We start from the raw sequence: 23,662 nt of genomic DNA, 5'->3' as shown, positions 1-23,662 counted from the left end.
AAACTATGTATAATTACTAGTCGAAATTGATGAGTCTGCTAAGTATAGGTAGGGAGAATAAATCATGGCGGATATTTCAAAACGTTAAAAATAAATAATTTTTCATTCGGAACTCTATATCTTTAAAACTATCTTCAACACTATAAAACCTAATAGAACATTATCTAAAGCAGAGTAAATGTTATAAAATATGCTGGCAGACACTTATAAGTACTATGGTTCCTGAGATAATTTTTTTTTTGTGAATATATTTTGTCAAATACTATTAAAACTACTACTCCTATGAAGATAAACGTTATAAACTACTTTATAGTAAATTAAACAAGCTTTAATTTCAGTGCTGGCAGACATCTGCATATCTCATGGTTTTAGGGATATACTTTCAGAAAAATTTACTATGCCTTAAATGATGTTATATTAGGTTTTCTAGTGATGTTGGTAGTTTTAAAGATATAGAGCTCCGAATGAAATATTAATTATTTTTACCTTTTTGAAACAGCCACCATTTTGTATTCCCCCTACTTATACTGGTCAGACTCATCAACTTAAACTAGTAATTATACATAGTTTCCATTAAACTAATAAAATATTTGGGTGAAATAACTAAAAATCATTATGATTACTTTCAATGCAATTTGAAAATTAAATTGTAAATTTTATATATATAGATAATTGGCTGTATAATTTCTAATATAAAGAATGGAAGATGGTCAGGGGAAAGGAACTAGAATAGTTTACAACTATTCATTATCCGACGATTCGCCGTATTTTATTATCTTTTTAACCCTGGTGAAGCCCTACAAAGTGGAGTGAAATGTCGGATAATAAATAGTTGTAAACTATTTTTGTTCTTTTTTACCACAATCCTGATCATCTTCTACATATTTAAAATTATAAATTGTAGCTCATCCTTCAAGGGCTGAAGAATCCATATTTCGTAAAAGATTTAAGATCTCCTTACCTCGGCTCATTTAAAAAAAGAAGGAGGTGTCCAGGTGAGCAAAATGCTCAAATGAGGAAAAAAAAAAAGATGTGACGTTAGGAGTGTACTGGTGAGAGTCTCAGTCTTGGCATCTCAGACCGTGGCGAGGAGGCAAAGTGAATTGAGTCTAGATGAAGAGGTAAAAGAGGGAGTAACGTAAACAAGCTCCAATAACAACATCAAAGGCTTAATGGAAGGTAGGCAGAAGTATAAACAAACAATGAAATACTAGCAAAATACAGATGCTTATATCCCCATAGGAGCAAAATGCTCAAGGGTACACCTCTCCTGGGTTCATTAAGAGTTTGTTTTCTAACTAAAAATATTGTGTCGACAATAATAGTGTTTATTATTTCATCTCAACTGACATCAAACACTAAAATATCATAAGCAGGCAGTTATATATAATTAAACTTGGTTGGCCAAAACTGGTTTATCGATAAATTTAAACTATGATAAAAACAAAAATAATACGTTTTAGACAGAATAATTTGCCAATATCGCTATCCGCTATCTATACCTCGCTAGAAGAAATATATAATATCTTTTACAAAGAAAACTTTTATGCTGGATCTATACGTATGGCATTAGCCGCAAATACATAAGTTGTACAAATGGATAGTAAACAAAGGAAGCAACAAATGCCGATAACACGCTTGTTATGTCTTTTTGACTTTTGTTTGCTTTTAGATAGATTTATATTAGTTTCATTATCATTATAAAAAATAACAACAAAGATAAGCGAAATAAAAAGGAAACGAAAATATCAGCAAATTAGATGGTAGATGATAAAAATTTATGGAAATAGTACTACAAAATATATAAATTCAACTTTCCGTTATAATATTTTATCAAATATTTGTTATGTAACTAAGCAAACATATAATATAATGTCTTTATAAATTTAGATTTGTTCTATATTAAATAAAAAAGAAACCGTTAAAGTTAACTGACGATATTTGAAACTAAGTATTCGATTGAAAACAGAATCGATAAAATTTAAGTAATTAAATTAAAGAAATCACAAATATTCATTTGTTGGCAGTCCTGAAACGAGTTTGTGTTTAACACAAATGTGTGTCGATGAAGCACAATACCATGTTATACCAGCCAATTGAAATGACCCCTCTAACACGCTTGGGCATGTACGAATTTGCCATAGTTTGGCAAACGTGTAGCAGCACCTTCAGAGTAAAAAAAAACTTTTTTTTTCATTGAAAGAACTTATAGATAATAATACAGGACTTATCGATACGAATTTAAAACAAGAAATAATCATGGTTTTAAAACCTTTTATATCAGATAAATAAACAGAAGACAATGTTACAAAACTATGATTTTCGCCTATAGGAATAAGTTTAGTTTATCGTCCCTTTTTAGTGAAAAGGAGTGCCTCCCCCTCCAATAAATATTAACAGTTTTGTAATAGAACTTGAAGTAATATTTTTAATTCCATAACACGATTTTTTTTTTTACTGAATTAAGAGGAAAATAATAATATAATAATATACAACCACGTTAATAAAATCCAGTGAGGAACAAGATCTTGAAATAAATACGGATAAATCAAAATACATGAATAGCAGTAGAAACGCGAGCAATTTCGGTAATATAGATATTGGAGGAAATACGTTTGAACAGGTAGATATGTGTAAGTATTTAGGTTCTACGGTAACTAGAAAAACGAAATTGGAAAATAAAAGGTAGGTTGAAGGCGGGAAATGTTTGTTATTTTTCAATTTGAAACTGCTTAGCTCGCGCCTTCTATCGAAAAACTTAAAAATTATAATTTAAACTATCCTTCTTGTTATTTATGAATGCGAGACGTGGCCCCCATACACTAAGGGATGAACAGCGTCTTAAGGTTTTCGAAAATAAAGTATTACGCAAAATATTCGAATCGAAAAAGGATTAATTAACGGGAGAATTTAGAAGAATATTACACAATGCTGAATTGAGGAACCTACATCCGGTAAATATAATTCAAGTTATAGCATTACGGTGTGTAAGGTTGTAGGGCTTAGTAACGAGCGGATCCCTAAAATGTTAATAAACACTGAACCGATGGGTACACGCCTGAGGGGTAGACCAATACGTAGATGGGAGGATTGGTTCATGTTTTTTGGGTTACTGGACACAAAGCTGAAGTTGTCTGAGCAAAAAACTAATTTTTTGTAAATTTGAGAAATCGTAAAAAAAATAATTTTTTTTTTCTTCAGTTTACCAACTTATGAAGTATAGTGTTTTCGCAAAATAAAATCCTACAATAAATAAAGAAAATTATCTACACTATTCATGTTCCTTCCATTTTTTTTTAATACAATGTACAATGTTCTTATCTTTGTTTTAATGTATGACTCAAATAAATAAAATGCTCACTCAGCAAATTACAGTAGATTTGTAGATAAGGAATACTAAAAAAGATATGATTTTATGAATAAAATCACACATTGTTGCGATTGGGTTAAAGAAATTCTCTAAAATCATAAATTTATTAATTTTAATCTAGATGGTAATAATATGGTAGTTAATAGTCACAATCAAATGTTTTTACAATCATTAATGTAATGTGTTTTTATAATAAGCTATGTCATTTATTTCCATTGGTTCGTTTATTAACATAGTTATATACTAACGATAAAATTCCTCAAGTTAAAACATTTTAATTAGTATTGCCTAATAATTACTTATTATTTGTACATGCATGACTTATGTAAATGATAACAAGTGATTATACTGAAAAAAGTGTGATTTTTTTTTTATAATTTCTTATATTTTCCGAAAATATTGTGTTCTACAATTTCAAATTCGTGTTTAGCACTCCTCGAAAACATAAATAATCCACAAGAACAACTACACCTTTAAGCCCAACTTCGAATATCGTATTGCACCTACCGACCCAAGACAGTTCAAATATTTGATCTACGATGGAGTATTGTTTACTAGGCACTACAGAGATCAGTACTCATGCACTTTTCTTATTATATAACTGCACCTGAGTTGCTCATTTCCTTTTCCCGTTATTATCATATTATTTATTTTAATAACTACAATAAAATAATAATAAGAAAAAAGGTATCTCACTCTTCCAGGTCACTCAGGGAAATGCGGTACAAAAGTATGTGGATATTATAATTGCTCTGAATAGTGTAGTATCGAAACCTATTTGCTGAACATTACACCATCTTTACCCTTCGTCGTCAACCTACCGACTGTCATACAGTATCCTTTAATAATGTTGCTCTTACCCCTGTCAAACAAATTTGCTACCTCGAACTACATCTGGACAAACGACTAACCTGGAATTCTCACACAAGACTAAAAATACAGGAAACTGCACGTCAATTTCGACTTTTACAGCACTTACTAGACAAACGGTATAAATTTCCAATTCACTACAAAAGACTGATCTATATAACTATAATAAGGCCAATCTGGACAAACGGAGTTGAGCTTTGGGGCTCCACTATATCTTCGAATTTCTCTCGTATCCAATCCATATAATCCAAAATCCTCAACGCTCCTTACTTTTTCTCAAATAAAATTATACATAAAGATCTTAATGTTCCATATGTAACCAATCTAGCCCAAACCAGATACCATTCCTTCCATTATAAACTCCCCAACCACTCAAACCCACTAGATCTAACCTTGCTCCCTCTTCCATTCCTGACAATCCTCTGAGGCGTGTGAAAAGAAGATGGCCACGTGACGTAATAACATCATTAAGTGCCACCAATGGGTAGTTTCTCTACACGCATGTATCACAATTTACTGAATATATTATTATGTACAGTTATAAATTTCAATAAAGATATTTTAAAAAAATAATGCACAAAAATAATATGAAAATTAGTAGAAGCTATAAACATTTATTTTTAAAAATATTAAACTAGCTCAATAACACTAAATAATCTTGTTTGGATTATATGTTCCTAATGGGAGCAGTAAAATTAACTCATTAAAAGAAGGCATAACTCAAATTTACTAATGATTTGTATAATAGAGTAATACAGTGAAAGCTAAATCAATATCAGATTTATTTATGAAGAAGATGATCAGAAACTCAATCCAGTTTGGAATCGACCTCTGCAGAACAGCCCTGACTCTACCAAGTGGCGCGAAACGTTGCCAAATAAATACTTGTTAACTATTTGTTTTCTTGTGACCGCACCGCTGACCACCTTCTTCATAATTTGAATTTATACAGTCAATTATTTATATATATAATATTAGATTTAATTCACCTGACTCACTTTTTTCGTAGGGATACATTCGACGCTTGGATTTGTATACTTTTAATGAACGGATGGTATTTCGCCTATTCATGCTTGTGGCTGAAACGCCAAGGTAAATCTAAGTTCTAGGAAATATTTCAGATCACAGGAGAATTACGGATACACATGTCACACCTGAACAGGTGAGCGACTAAAAATATATAAATAAAAAATTAACAATTAACTTATCATGTAAAAATAATTACCGGTGTTTAATTTAAATTCCTTGCCGAGTGCTTTAGGAATGGCTCAGAGGTTAGCCTGTAATTGTAGTATTTTATTGTATAATTGTAGTTCTAGGTTATCAAGAGAAAAAAAATTGTAATATTATTATAAATTAACAAAATTTCATTAAAAAATAAAATTTTTAACACAAACCTGAATGATCCACATTTACTCTCAACTTTTTATTTATAAAAAAAAAAAAACTCCAACGTTACAGCCCTTAGGCCATTTTCAAGGAGACAACCTAAAACATTGATGTCATAATTCATTTAATGGATTACAACAATTCAGTGAGCATAGTTGTCTCTTTGAAAATGGCCTAAGGGCCGAAACGTTGGAGGTTTTTAAAAATAAAAAGTTGAGAGCAAATGTGTATCATTGAAGTTTGTGTTAATAATAATATAAACCACTCTCAAGCAATCAATATATTAAATCAGTAATCTAAAAATAAAAATTAGCGTAAAAAATGTGTTTTTGAAAATTACAAAACAATTATTATTTACTTTAAACAATTAGTATTACTTTAATCCTGAACCATGGGTATCGCCTTGGCTACACGATTTTATGTGGTCCAACTTTGGTTCGAATTATTGGACAGAATTTCCGGCACTTGGAATCAGTAGCTCCAAGATGGACACCGTCACAGGATGGGTCCAACCATCGAGCGTCCGACGTTGGGAATTTATTAGCAGCGTCTTAAATATAAACCCTTAGTTGATTTACTCTTATTGATCTAGCTTGGAATTTTTAAAATAAATAACAATATTTCTGACCGTAACACGTCTGGCTTTATTTGATAACATATAAACGCAGATGTATATGGCGGGTTCACAAAGTTTCGAAACGTCTCAGAACTAAAAATGTACTAAACAATTTTGTACAGCCAACATGAAGACCCTCGGGGATCAACACACAACTGCTAGGGTTTTTTCATTGTTCAAAGCCTCTCTACAACTTTTCCCGCGAAAGGCACTTAAGAGACCCGTAGAGGCTGCTGCTGGAATTGTGGCGAATCAATTTTTATCAGGTCTGTCTTAATTAGGGGGATACAAAATTAAATCTCTGCCAGCTAGGTCGGGGCTGCACTTAGGCTGCGGAAGTTTTGCGATATTAAATTTGGTAAAAACCTGCGCAACTAAGTTCAAAACTCCAAAATATTTTTTCCTGAGTTCAACGCTAATGGAAGGGAATTATCGCTATATTAAAATTTTGAAATATAGGGCAATTTTGTTTTACTTATTTTTGTTTTTTTCTGCCATTTTTTCAATAATTTATACAAAAACTGTAACCAAATCAATAAATATTCACTCAATGCTGAAGGAAACAGCAATTAACAATATAACCAAAGATAAAAAGAAATACTGGAAGATTGTTGATTGATCGTGTGTATAGATGAATGGAATATGGTCCGGGTGCGATAAAAAAAACTCAAATAGTAAATGGGTATACTATATTGGGTATTCTCATCATTTGATTTTATTCTTTTCTTTTTTCATCTCTTAATTTGTACTTACTGTAATATTTCTTCTCTTATTTTATCTCTTATCTATCTGTTACTATTACAGTTTTCATTTACTGTTTACAACGTTTAATTTTTCTTATTAAATTTTACTTTTCATTGTATACCACTGTTATTTAGCACTTTTTTTTTTTTTTGTAACCATGTCAAGTGTTTGTATCTTTTTTAGCCCTGACGAAACCCTGCAATGTAGGGCGAAACGTTGGCTCAATAAAAATAGTATATCCATTTATTATTTGAGTTTTTTGACCGCACCCGGATCATATTCCATTCATAAAAAGAAATAGTAACCTAAGTACTAATAACATAATATAATAATGCTAATGAATAATAAGTATTAATAACAAACGAGCAAGAGATGTACATGGGTTAGTACATAGAACCTAAATAAACAGTACTAATAACAAACAAGAAAAAATGCCGCGGGATACCTTTACAGAGTTAAAAGATTAATTAACAAAAAACATTTGAGTTATATATGCAGTAACATTTAGTGATTGTATATATGTTTTGGTTAGTGTGTTTTTTCTTTTAAATAAATTAAAGACAGAATTTTAAGCAGACATTGAACTAAAATTATATGAAAAAACAAAATGAGATATTGATAGTTTGCAAAATAACTATTATAAAAAAAAAAAAAAAAATTGGCTATTTTTCATAATAGGCCCCTATTTGTAGATGGTCGGAAATATTAGCATACAGAAGCAAAATTAATAAATAAATAAATTGAAGTAAGGATGCTCATAATTACCAAAATAAAAATAATCAGTTAAGTAAAAAATTGTGTTCGAAAAATAAATTAATAGACAAAATATACCACAGTTTTTGGCAAAGTTCGATAAAAAAGGTCGTACATGCTACTACTTGACCGTATTAATAAGTTATGGTATTTATTCGACACAGAATTTAATGCACTTCAATTTTTATTATAAAATTTTCGCAAGGTTGGAGCTGTTTAAGAGTTATTAGGCGAAAAAAGAAGTCCTAATTTGTTGATTAATTAAATTAATTAGATACTATGTATGGATTTTAGGACAATTTATGGAAAAGTATTCCGATGTTAAGTGTGATAGAACCTAATTTCTCAATTATTTGCAGATGTACGGGCTGGTGTATCGGGCCTGTACAGTCACAAATAAAACGGTATCAAAACTTTTTTCAAAATCTAAAGACACTAAGCAATCTAATCAAGGATTGTTGGGACAACAGCCAGGTAGTTCTAGTGACGCTCTCGCACTATGCCCAGATTACGCAGGATTTCACCGAAGTATGTTTTGGGCGTGTAAATACTGTGTAGGTGGGTAGATCGATGAGGAGTAGAATAGAAAATTATAATATACCTATAAATGAATTAGCAAATAAACGAAGTAAGTTCTAACAAACACTATTTAATAAAAGAAAGTTAATAATAAGATGAAAATTATAAATCATTAATAAAACAACACATGGAATATTCTTTAAAACATGAATGGAAATGATGACAACGAAATGAAATAAATCAACATTAACTATTAAATAGGATAAAAATCCTAACCTAAAGAGCTCTTGAAAGATAAACATTAATAAATTAATAACGTTATGATCAATAAAAATTAAAAGTTACTTGGTGAAATAAATTAATAAAATTTAATGACTATTATTACAAACACGGAACTAAATGAACAATGTAATGTGAATGTAGCAGAGGTGAAATACTTAATGTACAAAAGTGACTATAGGTTGATTAGCAGAATAATTAGCAGGTGGGTGCATGTGTGAAGAAGTTGATAGACGGTAGACAGATGTAGATATGATAATGATAGAGATTATATTAAACTGTAGGTTGAAGATTGAAACTGAACAACATTGTACACTGTGCACAAATAGATAAGTTAAAGTTAACAGTATATTGTCTTCTCTTTCAAAAATCCAAAGAGGTTCCAAGTGCAGTAGGTAGTAATCATCTGTCCATACAATAACTTCTTTTAAGTTTAACACTAATACAGAGGTTACATTACATTTATAATAAATACAGTACTGTATGAATTAAAGCCACTAAAGACTGTAATAAATAGTAAAACAAAACGCAAAGAAAGAGAGGGAGGTGAGTTAGGAATTTAATTATAAATTAAACAGATTAAAGGAGATATCAAGAGTGGCCTTATAGTGCCTTATACTGTTATAAATAATACGAAAACACTTGCACTTTAATATTTTATTTCAAGAATGCATACATATACCTATAAAATGAATATACACACGTAAGATAAAATCATAAAGGACGCATGAAGAATTCAGAATCCGTTACATACGGAAGGAACGGTATACACGCTATCTTAATTGCTAATGCTAATTGGGAATGTACCATCCGCAAACACTAGGGGGGGTTCTTGACCTCGGGGGAACACAATGCCCAGGTTCAAACACCTCCACACTCGAGGCTTCGGGCATAATATAATACCATGATAATAAATGCTGTCTCATCAGTAGATGTAATTAGCAAGGGCATTTTAATCATTTAACTGTTATATATGTTGATTTTTTGATAACTGTCTATTTCAAGATCGATCTACCAGACCATACATGGCTTTTATTTGAATTGTTTTTAACAGTGGGTTCTAGACTCACCTAACTTAAAATTGTAGAATAATTGTTAACAAGATAGATAAGTAAAAACTAATCAAAATAATGACAAAAATGTAATTGAAAAAAAAAAAAAGAAAAGAAAAATAAGATAACAAAAATAACATACATTTATAACTAACTGACTTAGGAACAGAAAAAATCTGATAATAATAAATAAATGAAGAGTTCACGTCAGAATGTTATGCATAAAGTTGGCTATTTATAAATGAATGTCAATATTGTAAGGGGATTGCATTCTGAGAAGAAAACATGGCGGTAGATCGTAGGAAAGTGGAAACAAATAGAGAAATATATCGATATTTTTTGAAAGATAGTTATATATATGGATTCTGCGACATTTACAAAAAATAAAAACTTATGACATACTAAGATTTAGAGAAATAGCAAAATAAAATTGCTCAACATAAAAGAAAAAAATAAATAATTAATAATGAACGATGCCTATCAAACTTATTCATTTATACTTATCAAGCTCAAAATGAAAAAAAAAAAAAAAAGAGAAGAAGACAATCAAATTGGAATTGATAATGAATGATGTATATCAAACGTATTATTATCAATTTATTCATTTAAAATCAGTAAATAAAAAAAACTTTTGATGGAAAAAATACAATGGTTAACTCTATCTAATTAAAACTATCTTACAAAAATATCGATATATTTTTCTTCAAATATGGATATTTCTCGATTTTTTTCCACTTTTCCTTAATTATAAAGGAGATGGTCAGAGGGCTGAGGTCAAAAGAAACAGAAATAGTTAACAACTATTAATTATTAAATTAACTTTATTATTATTAAATTAACAGCCCTGATGAAGCTCTACTAAGTCGGGCGAAACGTTGGCAAACAAATAGTTTTGAACTATTTTTGTTTCTTTTGACCGCACCTCTGAATTATCTTTTTCATAATTTGAAATAATACGGTCAGTTATTTATATATATAAAATGATCTATAGCCATGTTTTCTTTGAAGTAAAAAGGCTCATAGTTCCCAAAAAAGAAAAAAAAAGTAATTAAATCAATAAATTTTCGTCATTAAAATAAAAAAAAAATTGAATACAAAGTACAATAGATATTTCTGTACCATAGAGGACCCGCCGTATCTGAAGAAAGCTATCTTCAGGCTGAGGTTCCTCCGGGACGCAGGTTCCAACAATGATGCCCATCCTGCTGGATCAAGATACCATCTTCGAGACCTGCGCAGGGTTCACAAAGACTCATAGTAAACGATCACCAAGGGTTACAGGTGGTCCATGTCAGTGGCTCGGAGTATAAGGCTCTGTACTCAGTGTTATTACCCCTATCAGTTCAAATAGCATGGATAATGAGCAATCCAACTTACCCAACTGGGACTGTATGAAAACCACCTAAAGTATTTTATTTTTTAAATTAACTTTCACTCATGAAATATTCATCTTTTTACACTTTATAAACATTTAAAAAAAATTGAATATGCAATATTCTACTTTTTACATTTTAATACATATATATACAAAAAATGAATATGCAATTTTTTTTCCCGTTATTCCTCAGGCACACGTAAATCTCCTCTTATGTTAAGTTTATTATTTATTCGAACAGAACAACGCTTAATTTACTTAATTAATTTACCTTAAAACTGATAAATATATTATAAGAAATCGTAATGCTTTGTAATGTTTATACTACCTAGAATTAAATGTTAAAAGTATGTTAGTCAATTACTTAGGCTTAGATTACGACAAGACTTTAACTTTCTGCAATAGAGCTAAAGGCATCACAAGAAAGATCCTTTAATCACTTAACTTGTACGCTCGAGTTGATTCGAGGGCGCTAAACAGGCCAAACTGAGCACACTCGAGGAAATTCCAGCGCCGTTGTATTCAATACTGCTATATTTTTTTATAACCGTATATAATCGAGAATTGAAAATAACAATGTGATAATAATAAAATAAATAACAATAATCTATTCTCTGAAATAATTCTCTATGAATAGCTTTAGCCTATGTTTACATAGGGAGCTAGGTAAGAGCTACACATGTGACTGAAATTACAGAAAACTAGAGGTTATTCAATATATATGTATGAGGATAGTGAAGCAATATCCTCTGTACAGCAGAGTTCCAAGTCTGACGTGAAGGATAATCGATCTAACCGTTAATCAGAATTAATGGTTAGGTCGATTATTCTCGAACAGAATTTTAACTAAAGACGGAAATGGAAATTTTTTTCCCCTTCATATCAGAAATGCGCGTATAAATTTGCGATTCTGGTGACTTGATTTTTCCAGATCTTCATACAAATATAAAACGGCCAAAAGAACTGCAGCTTTTGAGAGGTCCTTCCTTATCAGATCCTCTTCCCTAGGGAATTTCATTCCTTTTCCCATCCGCCACTCCAGTACCCTTTTCACCTTTAAATCCCGCTTATTCCATCATATCCTTAGTATCCAGTTCCAATAAAATTAAAATACATACAAATAATATATCCACATAATAATATATATACATAAATAATTGACCGTATTAATTCAAATTATGAAGAAGATGATCAGGGGCGTGGTCACAAGACAACAAACATACGTAACAACTATTTATTTGCCAACGTTTCGCCTTACTTTTTAGACCTCCATCAGGTCTAAAAAGATACAGAAAACAACTAAAAATATTTTGACATAATAGGATAAAATAAAAAAGGTGATTAAGGTGGGGTTAAAATTATGTAAATCTAAATGAAAACTAAATAATATACAAATGAAAGAAGTAAGAGTAAATAAAATAGTATAAATATAAAAGAGACAATGATAAGAATATAAAATTGCGCAAACTGTTTCTGCTGAAAGATTGTTGATTGACCGTGTGCATAGATGAATGGAATATGGTCCGGGTGCGGTAAAAAAAAAAAAACTCAAATATTAGAATTATACTATTTTATTGAGCCAACGTTTCGCCCCACGTTGCAGGGCTTCGTCAGGGCTGTTTTGACGGCAGTCAAAAATAAAGTGATGATTTTTTACTGCCGTCAAAACAGCCCTGACGAAGCCCAGCAACGTGGGGCGAAACGTTGGCTCAATAAAATAGTATAATTCTACTATTTGAGTTTTTTTTTTTTACGCACCCGGACCATATTCCATTCATGTTTCTGCTGAGGTTTGCAATATTTATACTTTACTGTTTTCATTCATTTGTATATTTTTTTTTTTCAATCATATTTATATAATTTTAACCCAACCTTAATTTACCTTTTGTATTTTATTGTATTATGTAAAAATATTTTTAGTTGCTTTTGTATCTTTTTAGCCCTGATGAAGCTCTACAAAGTGGGGCGAAACTTCGGCAAATAAATAGTTGTTAACTATTTTTGTTTTCTTATGAACGCACCTGACAACTTTCTTTTTCATGATTTTTAGTTATAATTAGTATGACTTAGTGAACATTGTTTTTTTCTTAGGTTATTAATATCAGAAGTTAATTTCTAATCCGAATAATTAGTCCTCAACGCCCCTCCTATATCCTAGAAAAGCTGCAATTTAAATTCTCAGTCCAATCCCGTACTACCCGTACCCGTTTATGTGACATCTACCCTCCACCTCACCGAACTGCTGCGATTGATAAAACATTTTTTACCCGAGCTGCCTTTCACTGAAACTCCATTCCCTGTAACATAAATCACGTACCAACCCTTCCCTCATTAAAAACCCTTCTATTTAACTACCTATTTGCTCTGTTTCTTTTTTTCTGTATACAAATTATTTATATCCAATTTTAATATAAGTTTTAATAAAGAGAGGTCACATTTTTTTTGGCGTATATATGTTATTGTATGTTCTATAGGGACCTAGTTCCAGAATTATAAACTAATTTTCATTAACATACAATCTGTCCAGTGACTCCCCTCCAAACTCAAATCTCCCATCTACTTTTCGGTCTAGCCCTCCGGCTTTTACTTCTCAGTTCAGTGTTTATTAACATTTTAGGGATCCATTCCTTACCAAGTCCTGCAACCTTACACGCTCATCTTCTTCGCCGGAAGGCTATAACCTAGCTAGCAGTTCCTTCAATGCACCATTATGTATCCTTCTAAATTCTCCGGTTAACTCATCCTTTTTCTATCCGAATATTTTACCTAATACTTTATTTTCAAAAACCTAAAGGTGCTGTTCTTCCCTTAGTGTGAGAATCACGTTTCGCATCCGTAAAGAATAGTTGGAAGGTTAATAATTTTCTATAATCTAACTTTTAACGTTTTTGGATAAAAGCCGTGAGCTAAGCAATTTCGAAATTGACAAATAAAAAGCATATCCCACTTATAACCTTCCTTTTATTTCCTCATCAGTTTCGATTTTTATAGTTACCATAGAACTTAAATACTTAAACATATCTCCCCGAGAACCGCTCTGTTTTAAACTGGAATGAAGAAGAAAATTAAAGGCTGTAGAAACGTTAAATAAAAAAAAAAATAATAATGACAACCAATAGTTTGAATCAAAAACCCCTTTACGCTTTAGTAATTTATGAATTTGTTCTCTGTGTTTCTATTGAACACTATAACTCGTAAAATATTTCTTTTAAATTGAAGAGTACGATGTTGTTCTTAATTAAAATCAAACGCTGCTCAATACGGAGGATATCGACTTAAAATGGACCTCAATTAAGAGCAAAGAAACAATACAACAGTTATAGATAACAAAACTGAAAAAGAAAAAGAAACGAGAAAGAGACTGAATCACCATCTTTAGAGTTCAATAGAATAGGTTCATCGAATCGAAATGTATTGCTCATCAATTCTAACCACTCAACGCTGGCTAAATTGAGAGCACGCTTATTGCGGACAGCCAATACTGAAAATAAAACCTAAGACCACCTTAATAATCCTGAGGTTGAAATCCAATAACTGGAAAACAGAGACATTTTCTATTTTCCTTTAAATTTCACTCAGAGGGCAAATAATCAGTCGGATAAAAGATTCTTGAGAGAAATTAATGTTTAGGTTCTCACCAGCACACTGATTCTTAATCTATAGAATTCTATACATAAATTAATAACTAAACCATATCGCAACTTAACTTGAATAGAGGCACATCTAACAAAGAAACTTCTATACTGAAGCTCTACAACTCAAGGGAAAAAAAGAAACTCTACGTGAGTAAATTGTAACGCAAGGGAACGCTCTATATGAAACGAAAGTGTTAGAGAGCAACGCACAATGTGTTTTGCATTTAGATTAAATATGTTAGCTAACAATGAAATGATATTAATAAACAATATAGAACATTAATTTATAAACAGACATCCCAACCCATCCTAACACTATCCTCATGTCTCTTATCAGTGAGTAATGACCCTTTAATTATATCCCAAACCCTTAAAAAATGGTTTAAAACCTGGAGAATTAAAATAAATTCCAATAAATCCTACCGAATCACACTTAACCTCCGTCGTAAACCCAAGACTTCCCACCACACAGTACACTTTAATAATACCCCACTTATTGCAGTGTAACATATCCGTTACCTAGGACTAATACTTTTTTATTTATTGATAGATAGTACAACCTGCCACACAGTTGGGGGCAATAGGTAATAGTGATGTATGATCTCATAAAAAAAAAAATAAATAATAAAAAAAAAACTCTCTTAAAATATATACAAACAAAAGAATAAACAAAATGAACGTAATCAAACTATCTGTATGAAAAATAAATAAATAAAATAATATATACAATATTTACACAATCGACCTGAGCATCCCTGAGCTCACTCTATCCCCACGTGTGAGGGGTAGAGCAGAGCTCAAATGATCCCAGCGCATCCCTCTCGCCGCATCACTGGTAGCGAGCCAGTGGAGGCTGAGCAAGTGCGCTAAAGCCGCAAACACTCAACTTGAATGGAGAATCTGACCATTGCCAGAACTCCAATTGTCCATTTTTATTTTAATAAGTCTCTTGGCCACTGCCGTTTCAACCTTCTAGGTGGGCTGTAGGGATGGGTGGAACTAGATAAGGTTTGAATCCTAGGACTAAATCTGACAAGAAACTGTTCATTTCGATTATTGCAGCACTAAATAGAGAAACAGTCTTAATTTGTAACTAATTACAAAAGACTCATTTATATGACTACTAGTAAATAGTTTTGAATAACAACCCTCACTTCAATAATAGCACTATATTTAAAAAATTCAGATCAACTGACCTTTTAAAGTGTGGCAAAGGAGGAAAAAAAGTTGAAATTCTTTTTTAGCACCTCAAGAAACCCTAGGATACGAATTTTCGAAAACAATGGGAAAATAACATTTTTTAGCCTAAAATTTGGGCCCTAATGCGCCTTTGATTTTTTTTAAAATCTAAAATTAGAGAAACTTCAACATGACTTAACCAATCTACACCAAACCTGGGAGTGGTTTAGGGATCTATAAACTGCACTATAGGGCATAAACTTGATTTAATTGAACAAATTATAAACGGAGATTTCTAATAAAACGTATGATTTTTTTTTCTTTATTTGCAACCCATCTTTCGCACAAAATCTAAATTTCGTTAATGTAGATTGAAAGAGCAGACATTGGGCTTTTTAACGATTGTATTAATATAAAAGGCAGAGGAGCTATGAACTAATATATGAACAATTAACACAGGAAGAAATAAAAATACACCAAATAAATCAATGTGAAAAATTTCTAATTTTTAATTTTTTCGAAAAATTGTATTTAGAGGGGGGGATAGGGCGACGCTAAAAACAAATATGATTTGCCCAATTAATCGGCTCAGTAATTCGACCATTCCCATTTATATATAGAAATGTAAGGCCTATTTGGACTTAAGGAGTCGAGTTTTGGGGCTCCACAGAATTCCTCTCGTATCCAATTCTTATAATCCAAAATTCTTCGTAAAATCCACAATACTGCATGCTTTGTCACAAATAATATCATACATAAAGACCTTAATGTTTCATATGTTGCTGATTTGACCAGAACCAGATACCAATCCTTCCATGATAAACTTCTTAACCACCCAAACGCACTTGTTTCTAACCTTGTTTCTCCTTCATTACCAGTTACTTCTTCTAGACGTCTGAAAAGAAGATGGCCTCGAGATCTTATCCCCCCGTAGAAATGCTAATGGAGTTCTATCAATAGGTAGATTCTACGCATGTCTGTATCAAGCCATTGCATAACTAATATTAAATTTATTTATCTATATTTTAATACAGTTATTAATATCAATACATAAATTGAAAAAAAATTAATGAACCATTCGAGAGTACCGACAAACAAACAGGTTAAGCACTACTGCTGCTCAAGATGACAGGCAAGCGATGTGAATCGTATTCCAGACAGCAGGCTCTATGAGCTGTGAGAGATAGGACAAGAATAAACGACCGAGATCCATCAAGAGAGAAAGGTTTCACTATTCAAAACATTGCAAGTAACGGGTTCTTTCATGTGCTTCCAGGATCGCCTGACGAGACGAAACAGGATAAATAAATATAAAGGACTATAGTATATTTACAACTGTCACGAAATATTTATCCTTGCAAAATAAATAACTGAGAATAGCATGTTCATTATTAAAGACAAAAAAGGAAAAAAGCACTTATCAAGATACAACAATGGCCATTACTAAAGGTTCTCTATTATTTTAAGTTTTATAAATCAGTAGGACAACAATATAACATAATTTATACTACATTAGTGTATGAAGCATGCCTTCAACCGAATTGCCAGACACACTTCACTTTTGGTTGGCTGGTTGGGTTTGAGTAGACTGTATAATTGAAAAAACGAGATATGATAAAATGAAATAAAATTCTATTGTTTATGTTACAAGTGGTGTAGGGGGTGACCGGATGAAAACATTTATGATTAGATGGTCAGTAAAATTTTGAATGACTGGGCTATGGAAATTGTAGATCTAAAATTGAGGTGGTTGATGATGATGTGGATGCTAACTATTGCTAGATGGACTTACTCCATGGTTCTTTCTTCCTTCAATATTCTTAGGCCTCTCTGCTTCTGGGAACTACGAGAGTTTTACTCACTCATAGTAGATTCCTGATGAGAGAAAAAAAGGAATAATGAACTGCTTCTACCAGAAGACAAGATGGCTCTGTTCTCATTAGTCTGGGTTGCTTCTCTTGCCGCCGAGAGCGTTGGAGGAGGCAACCTTTAGTTGCTGGCCACATGGGCGCTGGTATTGCCTTTCTGATGGGAGCCCCCCCCCAATTCAATTCAGACATTGGCGCTAGTATTGCCTACATTATGGCAGCCTTTCCAATTCAACTTTAGGTTGGCGTAGCATACCCGGAACAATTAGGAATGGGGCATTTTATCCAATTCCTATGTTAACAGAACGATTGGAAAGCTGAATGTCTGATCTTTTAATCCACATCAACATTTAATCTAAAAGATTAGATTTAATACCGTTATAAGAGAGAAATATGAGTTTCAAATAAAGAGAAACAGTTGACAGGTTTTATTGTATATCTCCACTTCTATTTTGTTTAATTAGACCCGAGTTATGCCCTTTGGTGCAGTTTATAAAGCCCTCAACCACTGCTAAGTTTAGTATTGATTGCTCGAGTCGTGTTCATGTTATTTCTATTTTTTAATAAGGAAAAAAAATATTTTAAAATGTTTTCGAAAATTCGAATTTAACGGTTTCTTGCGGAGCTAAAAACGAATATCAACTTTGTTTCACTCCTTAAAAATAGTTACAACACTTTCATAGGTAAGTCGGTCTGACAAACACATCGTATATATTTGTTTAATTCATGTCACTAAATCATAATAATGGCCAAGAGACTTATTAAATTAATTAGAGTTCTGGGAATGGTCAGATTCTGCATTCAAGTTGAGCGTTTGCGGCTTTAGCGCACTTGCTTAGCCTGCACTCACTCATTACCAGTGATGCGGCGAGAGGGATGCGCTGGGATCTTTTGAGCTCTGCTCTACCCCTCACACGTGGGGGATAGAGTGGGCTCAGGGATCTTCAGGTCGATTGTGTAAATATTGGATATATTATTTTATCATTATGTTATTTTATTTATTTATTTTTCATACAGATAGTTTGATTATGTTCATGTTGTCTGTTCTTTTGTTTGTATATATTTTAAGAGATTTTTTTTTTAAATTTAATTTTATTTATTTATTTATTTTTTTATTTTAGTATGTATCAGATCATTCATCACTATTACCTATTGCCCACAACTGTGTGGCAGATTGTAATATCTACCAATATATAAATCTATCAATCAAAAAAAAAAATCATAATAAAGTTTACACAAATGTTTATTCAACTAAATAGAATAATTTATAGCAAACTATCATATGGTTTTTGCTAAATCCATATGCATCCTCCAATAGCCGGGTCAGCTAGTGCTAATAAAATCTCACACAATAAGAGCACGCAATCTTAAACTAGACGTTATTTTCATAGTTTGTAGCCATTGTAAAACATATTTTTTCTATTTTGGTGTCAAGTATTTGTAATTACAATAACAATTACATGTATTATATTATAATTACTTGGAATTCTAAGAAATTGTAATTTGCAATTAGTTTGGCCCAGCTTGTAATAACAATTACAATTTACAGTAATTGGCGAGTAATTTTAATTTTATTTTTGCCCAACTGTGTAATAAATTATGATAAAAGATCGGTGGTTCCAGTAAAACAACTGCAATATCAAGCTTACTCATACAGATACTTTCACGATAGGAAATACCACAAGAATAGACTATCATGCTATCACTATAACATCCTATAATGCTTGATTAAGTGGTTTTCGGTCTTGATGAATAATGTTTTAATTGTTTGAAAATTGACCATTCGAAATATATATGAATTAATGTTTCTACTTTTTTTCGTAAAATATAGCAAAGAAAGGTGTACATTAGAAACATTGAACTTTGAAATTATGAAACTATTCGTTGAACTCAGAATAGAATGTAATACAAAAAAAGTTAGAACATTCGAAATCATCTTAATGAAAAGGATGAACTGGGTGTAATGCTACCAATTAGTAATCCTCAGGTCTATTTTTGTAAGTCGTAATATTGTTGACCGTGACAACTTGTGGTTATTCATCGCCCCCCAAATGCACCTGTGGGCATTACCACCCACCCATTTTTTCTGAAATGTAAAACTAAGGTAGTTTTATGAAGTTGTAAAATTATATTCCAGCCTTCATATTAGGAATTTTTTATTTATTGCTATTTAGAACTGCACATTATATTACATTTAGTAAATTTGATCTCAGTTAAAATGGAGTGATACAGGCGTGTAGGGAAACTACCCATTGGTAGCACTCTAATGACATTTTACATTAGCTGGTCTCGTGGCCATCTACTTTTCAGGTGCCTCGGAGGATTGTCTGGAATAAAAGAGGAAGGGAGGTTAGAAACTAGTGGGTTTGGGTGGTTGGGGAGTTTATAATGGAAGGAATGGTACCTGGTTCGGGCTAGATTGGTTGCATATGGAACCTTAAGTATATGTATGATTTTATTTGTGGCAAAGTAAGGGGCACTGAGGATTTTACGAAGGATTTTGGATTGTAAGGATTGAATAAGAGAGGAATTCGAAGGTTTATTAGTGGAGCCCCAAAGCTCAACTCCGTACGTCCCAATTGGCCTTATTACAGTCATGGAGCAGATGTAATAGTCGGAACCGACGTGCAGTTTCCAGCATTTTCAGTCCTGTGTGAGGATTCCAGGATTTGTCCAGATGTAGTCCAAGGTAGCAGATCTGTTCAACAGTGGTAAGAGCAACATTAATAACGGAAACTGTAGGGTAGTCGATAGGTTTACGACGAAGGGTAAAGGTGAATTGTTGGAATTTATTTTAATCCTTCATTTACGACACCATTTATCGAGGGCTGTGATATGGGAATGGAGAATTTGGGATACAATTAATGGTACAGTAATGGAATACAGTAAAATTTTAGTACAAATGGAGAAGTGTTCTAAATAGTGATTTTTTCTCTTTTCTTTTTCAAGTTACTTGTTGTCTCTGAAGTTGTAAAAATATGAGAAACATTTGCCCATATCTGCATCTATTTTTTTAAATATTGCTCTATTATCAAACGGATAGATGAGACTTAAGATAGTTAAATCGAACAATATTTAAAAAGCGCCTGAACTTAAAAAAACGGCGTGAAACCCGCCACTCTCTCCCTCCCTTGTAAGCTTACTTATCTCAAATTTGAAAAGTACACTTATAACGAGTATGTTGGTTGATGTCACAAGAGGAGATCATAACACAAAAAAAGGCAATTGTTCCCTGCCGGACACGCCCCACTAAAACACCCAGGGAGCGACGGAGCAATACAATTTTTCAATCATTAAGATCAAATAGGAAGGGGAGACTTGAGATAATTAAATCGAGCAATATTTAAAAACGGCGTGAAATGTGATTGTATTAAAATTAAAGAGGTGCATTATTCGTGAGAAAATTTAGTTTGTAGAAAATTAGTGTGTTGAATTTTAGTTAGTAAAAAATCAATTTTGTAAAAACAAAACCCAGTATAACGATTGAATTATTCCCGCACAAGCTGCAAACGTATATAATAATACTAGCCTTAAATGCCAAGGTCAGTTGAACGAACTTAATTAACAAATAAGGTTACGAGAAGCACGGAATATTCCCATTAGTTGTACTCGAGTGTGCTTGAGGTTTAGGCCGAATGAATGGACGTTTTGGGATGGAGAATTTGGGATACAATTAATGGGTTAAGATAGTGTTAGGATTGGTTGGGATGTCAACCGTATAGACGGTGTAGAGGATGAGACCAAGGAATATTAGTAATATAAAATCATTTAATACAATTAGCTTCCTTATTCTACATCTTCAATTATGGTTTTTAACTAAGTAGTTTAGTTTGTATGTATTTTTACATGAACGTTAATTTAAACAAGCTTGGGTAAGCTTACCAAGTATTGATATTATGAATTAATTAAAAAAGTTAGTTGTCGCTAGTATTTGGGTGTTTTACGGCATGATTATGAACATTATGGGTTTTAAACTGCAAAAAAATCAGGACCCAACTTATGGAACTATTTTTCTTTTTGTTTAAATCATTTTCGTTCTGGGAGAATTCCAAAGGAGAGCTTTCTCCGACTGTTCGCGGTAAGCAATAAAATATTCAATGGCCGATACGACCTCGGTCAGTTCCGGTTATAATAATGTAAATACTGCTGAACGGGAAGGATCAATCGCATGACAGCCATGGACTGCCGGTCGATAGGGTATCGACTGATAGAGGAAGGTGTGGAAATATCTATTTCTCTAACGGCTGTCATGGCAGCCCCTGGTCAACATATCATTACCGATCGCCGACGCCTTTCCTGAAAAGAATAGCTAATGATGAGCCCTTGAATGGAATATTCGGAGGTTACTTCAGCCCTTTCAAGAGGAGTTCAACATCAGCTTTCAAAAAGTTGTATATCTTATATTGATAACAAATAGCCGTTATCATTAATCAAATTTACTTCCATAGTTGAATTTATTAACATTTAAATATATAATAATGATGAGAAGATAGCTGACTGTAGATAATATATATGAGGAGAAGATGATTAGGGGTGCGGTCAGAGAATAACACAAATAAGTTGAAAAAATGTATTTAATAGTGCTAAAGTTTCGGCCAGAATTTCTAGCCTTAATCAGGGCTAAGGACAAAGAACAAGATAACAACTAATGAATATATAAAATCATTAAAGTAAATGATTGTAAAGAATAAAAATAAAGTAATGAAAGAAGTGGAAAATAAAATGTATAAATAGTAAATTAAATATGTTGGTAAAATAATATAATTAAGGAAATAAAAATATAATGTGATATAATGCAAAAAAAACAAAAAAATATGAATATTTTAATTTAATAATAATTTAAAAATTAAAGTTAAGGAAAAGAATATATGTAATGAAATACGTAAGTACAATACTATTGGGTTATAAAATAAGTTCGTAGCGTTTTTTACTGGTGATTTCAATAAAAACTTCAGATTCTTGTAACTATTTTTAATCAATTGCCCATTTTGATCTATTACATGTTGTCGTCCTCCCAGAACTTCTCAGATTTTTGCACCGTAAACTCCTCTATGAACGTTTTGCAGTCCTCAAGGGAATTAAACAGATTCCCGTTAAGAGAGTTTTGAAGGGCCCGAAATAAGTGAAAATCTGTTGGGGCAAGTGATTAGGGTGGGTGAGGGATCACATCCCAGCCAAACTTAACGTTATCGCGATGGAAAACTGTGCCTTTGCGATTATGAGACAGAAATGATTTGAGACACTTGCATGAGATATGGTAAACGTTTCTGCGATATCCCGTGTTGTAGAGAGAGGGTTTTCTGTGACCAATGCTTGAATTTGGTCATCATCAACCGTTGAGGAAAGACCCAAGCGGATTGCGTCTTCCAAGTCAATTTTTTTGGTTCACAAGCGAGCAAACTACTTACGGACGGTGCTTTCTCCATATTCTTCATCACCATACACACTGCAAATTTTGTTAACCGTCTGTAAAGCAGATTTTCCTTTTCGGAAATAAAAAATCATTAAATGACGAAAATGAATTATTTCTCTTCCATTTTGAGCAACAAAATACAATTTAACGATGAGGAATCTCGGTTGAAATTGATGCATAAATGCACGTTAACTAATCCTTCTTTATAATATGAAATTATCGACCAAGTAAATATGATTTTATAAACACAGAGAGGGTTAAATTTAAATATTGAAAAACGCTACGAACTTATCTTACAACCCAATAGAATAAAGAAACAAAATATAAAGTTAAGTAAGACAAAAGAACTGATTAGAAAATATGACAATAATAATATGCGGTGAAAATAACTAATAGCGTTAGTAAGGAAAACAAAAAGAAAAGAATTGAAGTAGTGAAGGGGTAAAAGAAATATATAATAATACTTGGAATATCGAAGAATATGGTCAAAATATTAATTTCATATTTCTAACCTATATATATATATATAAAAGGGAATGGTCGAATCTTCGTCCACAATAAACGTTTGAATTAAAGGACCGAGATGTATAGATTAATGCC

At 32.1% G+C, this 23,662-nt stretch overlaps 1 protein-coding gene and 1 long non-coding RNA gene across 2 annotated transcripts in view; both read right to left on the bottom strand.

Annotated features, from left to right (window-relative positions):
- LOC106686160 (E3 ubiquitin-protein ligase znrf2) overlaps nucleotides 1–23,662 on the bottom strand; it is a 179,885-nt gene that overhangs the window by 7,623 nt on the left and 148,600 nt on the right. The gene's annotated exons all lie outside the window — the stretch shown is intronic.
- The window catches only part of LOC136796843 (uncharacterized), a 31,698-nt gene continuing 18,746 nt past the window's right edge, over nucleotides 10,711–23,662 (bottom strand). Inside the window, exon 2 of the long non-coding RNA XR_010844610.1 lies at nucleotides 10,711–10,823. This is a non-coding gene — a long non-coding RNA (uncharacterized lncRNA). The remainder of the gene's footprint in view (nucleotides 10,824–23,662) is intronic.

This window comes from Halyomorpha halys, unplaced genomic scaffold (genome assembly GCF_000696795.3).
Source record: "Halyomorpha halys isolate HHAL.00 unplaced genomic scaffold, Hhal_1.1 Scaffold785.1, whole genome shotgun sequence".
Classification (NCBI taxonomy): Eukaryota; Metazoa; Arthropoda; class Insecta; order Hemiptera; family Pentatomidae; genus Halyomorpha; species Halyomorpha halys.
This window is presented reverse-complemented; position numbering and strand designations above follow the sequence as displayed.